Source organism: Garra rufa, chromosome 25 (assembly GCF_049309525.1).
Source record: "Garra rufa chromosome 25, GarRuf1.0, whole genome shotgun sequence".
NCBI lineage: Eukaryota > Metazoa > Chordata > Actinopteri > Cypriniformes > Cyprinidae > Garra > Garra rufa.
In genome coordinates this window covers 33,370,610-33,375,790 of record NC_133385.1, presented here as the reverse complement: position 1 = coordinate 33,375,790, position 5,181 = coordinate 33,370,610, and the positions used below count along the sequence as shown (strand labels likewise).

The 5,181-nt window shown below is 43.4% G+C and overlaps 1 long non-coding RNA gene across 1 annotated transcript; it reads right to left on the bottom strand.

Annotated features, from left to right (window-relative positions):
• Nucleotides 1–4: 4 nt before the first annotated feature.
• Nucleotides 5–4,170, bottom strand: LOC141301796 (uncharacterized). The gene is made up of 3 exons (XR_012342236.1): nt 3,751–4,170; nt 1,837–2,870; nt 5–139 (listed from the first exon to the last, which is right to left on the bottom strand). It is a non-coding gene; the product is annotated as an uncharacterized lncRNA (long non-coding RNA).
• Between the last annotated feature and the right edge of the window lie 1,011 nt (nt 4,171–5,181).

The window sequence follows — 5,181 nt, the reverse complement described above, 5'->3', positions numbered from 1 at the left end:
CCATCCTTAATCCGTGACTGAGGTAGACTGCATTTCCTGCCTGAAGATGAAGGCAGGGGAGAGCCTTCCCCCACGTGGTATGGATGGTAGCCAACCTGGTGGTGGTGGGGAGGATGGAGGGGAACTTCGGGTACGACACCTAGGGGCAGCAGGATGGAAGAGTAAGTTTTGGTCTTTTATTCAAGGCGTCAAGCTGCTATTGGTTGTCGAGATAATCATGAATTAGAGTCATCCTGGTAGAACTTTACGCTAAAGCTTTCATTTCTACCAGAGAGACTCTGAGACGATAGAAATTTGAACATTTATTTGAATGAATGAATAAGACAGAAGGGTTAATGGTTTCTTTTGGCGTGGGCTCCATCCTTAATCCGTGACTGAGGTAGACTGCATTTCCTGCCTGAAGATGAAGGCAGGGGAGAGCCTTCCCCCAAAGAAATAGAGCCCGAAGTACGAGTGATAATGGAAAGGTTAAGATTGCGTGAAAAGGGGAAGCCTTGTAATTTAAATTAAGAAGCCACGGTTTGCTTCTAATAATAGCCACGATAGGCTATGCAGGGATGTCTTTAAGGGGAGGAAGGCAATCTGCGACGGGTTAAAAGCCACGATTGGCTTATTTTAAAGATCTGATTCATTAAACAATATTGATAATAATTAGTATTGATATAGTTCTTATTAGTAAAAGTAAAATGGGCACGATTGACTTTGCTAGCTGAAGCCACGATAGGCTCTCACGGTTAAGCCACGACTGGCAGTTCGAGCAAGTTCCGAACTTTTAAAGCCACGACTGGCCGTATAGCCTCGATTGGCTTGATGTGAGGGACCACGTTAGGTCTTGGGAAAATAAGCGAGCCACGATAGGCAATGAGTGTAAGCCGACACGGGCGTCGAGCCTCGGTATTGAAGGTTTATCGTGGATAATATAATAATCCAAAGGCATATTGTAGAGTGTGTTATTGATAATAAGAGCTAATAATTAAGACGATGGTAAAAGCCACGACTGACCTTCGGTTAATGCCACGACTGGCCGTTTAAGCCGCGCAGGCTTGAGTTAGGACCATGCTAGGTCGAATAAATTAGTAAAGATAAACATAAAGGAGCGGACGGCTTCGAGCCGTTATTGCCACTGACGTTATATTGGAGGCATATCATGCATAATATAATAATCCAATGACATATAGTAAGAGTGAGTATATAAGAGCTAATAATAAAAACCACGACTGACTTTCGGTGAATAACGAAGCCACGACTGGCTTTCGGTGATTAGCGCCCAATATTGATGCCACGACTGGCCGTATAGCCTCGATTGGCTTGATGTGAGGGACCACGTTAGGTCTTGAGAAAAAAAAAACGAGCCACGATAGGCAATGAGTGTATGTCGGGACGGGCGTCGAGCCTCGGTATTGAAGGTTTATCGTGCATAATGTAATAATCCAATGACATATTGTAAGAGTGAGTTATAATAAAGCTAATAATAATGAAGACGATTGTAAAAGCCACGACTGACTTTCGGTAAATGCCACGACTGCCGTTTAAGCCGCGCAGGCTTGAGGAAGGACCATGCTAGGTCGAATAAATTAGTAAAGATAAACATAAAGGAGCGAACGGCTTCGAGTCGTTATTGCCGCTGACGTTAGGTTGCTGATTATAGTGTAGGCTTAGTCTATGAGATTACGAACGTTAGTATGATAAAGAAAATGCAAAGACGTCATATTAGTTGTAGGCTATAACGACGACGATAGGTAAAAGCATGATTGACTTTTGGTAACTTTAACCACCATAAGTAACATGAACAATTCGACGTAAAACCACCACCAGTAGCTAGCGAATTCAACGTACCTTGATGATGTGAGAGACTGCTGTGCATTCAGGACCTTATGAAATTCTGATCTGATATACGTTTCGTATGCCGAAGAAGACCATCTTCCGAGCTGTTTGATGGTAGACTCTGGAACCCCTCGTTCAGCTGTCGTAGTGGCAGCGCCGATGCGGAAAGGGTTGCTAGTATAAATATAGGGTGAAGGACCGGCGGCTGTCAAGGTGGTTAACGAATGAATTCTAAACCACCGTTTAGTAATAGGTAACCCGCTTAAGAGAAAGAAAAGAGGTGACATACCAGAAGTGCGCAGCCGTATTTTGAGAAAGTTGAGCATAGAAGCGAAAGGGCATAGAGCCAAATTTATTTTGAAATTGAAATTGTGACACCAGACCCGGGGAATCTGATTTTGAGAGTTTAATCAGCAGTGAAAAGTTATTAGGTGAAAAGTGTAAGTCTTGAAATAAATCTTTTGTTGGATCGAAACGATTACTATCGGAAGTAAACTCACCAATGCGCGAGAAACCAAAGAATGCAGTTTAAAACGTAGCTTCGAGCAGAGCGTTGGGATAGTTGTCAAGTAAGCCGTTACAAAGTTTTGAGACTAAGGTCTGAAGTATGCGGAGTGTGATAGGCTGACGTTTAGCTTTGAACACGGATTTTGACATACCCTGGAGAAGTAATCGAATGAAAGGGGACAAAAATAAGCTGGGGCAATTAGGGATATTAAACCTTGCGTGGAATAGAACACCAGCCGGAATTTTACATATAGTTGAAATATTAAGTTGGCATGATTAAAAACAGTACGTGAGGAAAGCACACACGGTCGAAATTAAAATGGGAAGTAACGGAATTTGATAGGTGAAGCAAAACATGATGAACCGGGACCAAGCAGAGTTGTATGCTTTGAGAGTTGACAGTGCTACGCCTTTGCGATGTACGATTTGGCAGAAAAAGGTTGTTAAAATCCAAAGGCCTGTTTAATTCAAGAGAATTTGTTGCAGCGTGGGCACGGCGTCGGATCCTTGTTGGCCGCTGGGTAAAGTCGTCGGAATACCTGCAAACGAGAGCGAGAGAGAGCGTCAGCTTAGACATTAAAACGACCTGGAATGTGTTCGGCTTTGATGATAAAATTGTGCGTCATGGATTGCCAAGTTAGACGTCTTAAAATAGACATGATAGCCGGGCAAAGCTAACGACCTTTGTTAATGATGTGGACAGTGGCTTCGTTGTCGCAAAACAAGGTAGTACGTTTCCGTAACCGGGCTGAGCCCCAGAGAACGCTAGCAACCGCGAAAGGGTAGATTTCACAGAGAGCGGACAAGGTGGATTTTGAATGAAAAAGACAAATCGTGAAGCCACTTTTCTGCGAACCGCTGCCCTTGGAAGAATCCCCAAAAATCAATAGAAGTGGTTGCTTCGGTATATAGTTCGGAGCGTTGGATGATTCGGAAACGTCGTTATAGAAGGAAATGCCATTCCAGTTGTTTATGTAGCACTCCTGAGAGGAGAATATAATGAGCAACACAACAGTCATGCCGATGCTTGTTCACCGTCTTTATGTGAATGAAACAGATCCAACAATCAAACACACAAATCCGCACAACCTCTTTTTGATATGATACCAACTCAAATTACATGTGAAAAATACCCATGTCACACATATGTGTATAACAGCACATGTATACTCCCAATAAACCTATGATCTGTAACTTCAGGTGCTTAACTTAAGAATATACAGTAACACAGCGTATAAACAACGCCATGTTCACTCGGTACGAACACGCTAACGTGCTAATCACATGCATTAGAACACCTAGACGCATGTAACACGGTAGCACAGATATAACACGTTCACATACATTGCCAACGACTCATATAATGAACATTCAGTGCTTAGTAAACCGATAACCCTTTTCTTTTAACATTAATCATACCTGAGAAGGAGAATATAATGAGCAACACAACAGTCATGCGATGCTTGTTCACCGTCTTTATGTGAATGAAACAGATCGCGTGAGCTGATAGGTGATCTCGTAGTCACATGGTGACGTGCCGTGTCGGCGTACACGGTGACGTACTGGCGTACAACCAATTACAGCGCAAATAGTCACGCATTCCCACACTACATCTCCTTCCAAAACAATAACGATGATAAAGATATAATTAATATATTACAGGGTACCACATTTAGAAGAGACCAAAACCTAAGGTCTGAAAAACAACCGTCATCTAGGAGAAGCGAGTCGCTTAAATTTGCAACTGAATGAGCCAAATGCAGCATGCGAGATATGAAAGAACGACCTTGTTGAGACTGCCGAGAAGAGAAAGCAAGTCACGTTTGGAAGTTAAGCGAGACATGAGGAACGGTTCCATAACAGACCTGATTCGGACAATTTATTTTTTATTTTTTTTTTTTTTTTGGTGTGGAAGAGAAGCTTGCATCTTAAGTATCCAGAATTATGCGAGTAATTCGAGACGTATGACGGGACCGATTGTTTTTTCTTCTGACGAAGGAACACCTAAGTCGCAAAATACTTGTTTAGAGTATCGAGCACGAAGCTTCAGAAGGAGGAAGGTCGATAAGCAGAAAATCATCAAGCAAATGTAACGCGAAAGGCAGCTTGCAAATATTTAAAATAAGAACAAACAGATTCATTAAAGTTATTGCACAGAGGTATACCATTGAATTCATAATTGGACGGCCTTATATGGCGAGCGCGGGGTTTGCGGGATCAGCACCATGGAGAGCGCCCGGAGCACGGCAAGCATGAACTTTAGGGCAGAGAGAAGCGGAGTGACCGTGGGAGCTACAGCTCGAGTCAGAGTTTTTTGGCCTCCGAAAAGGCGAATAAGCAGGTCAGAGTCAACCAACGAAGGCAACAGGAGAAGCAGCTTTTGCTGAAAAAGACTTGTGAGACTCGTAAAATAAGGTCCCGCCATATCTTAGATTAAAGTCTGCCATCATGGCTAGATAAAGTTCTAATTCCTCTCTGCGATTGGGGAAAACTAAAAGCAATGACAAATTCGGTAAAAGGCAGGTTTCGTTGTAGCCTGGGATCTGAAGTTAAGTAGGACTGCCACGTCGCCACAGTCAATCGTCTGCCTGTCAATCACGGGTCGTGGTAACAGCAGTGCGGCAGGTTAATGTCTTTACCTGAGATGATGTCATATCTTATTTTGGGAGACACTGAAGCAGCAGCGGGTGGAACGAATGGTCTACCGAAAACCTGGGCCTTCAGAGCCGTTGAGAGATTGAACGCTGCAGGAGGAAATGACGTAGCGGCGTTTTGTAGCGGAGCCTGAACTGGAGATGTTGCGAAAGTCGACGTGGCAGGAAAAGTGGAGAGTGCAGCAGAGGAAATAGA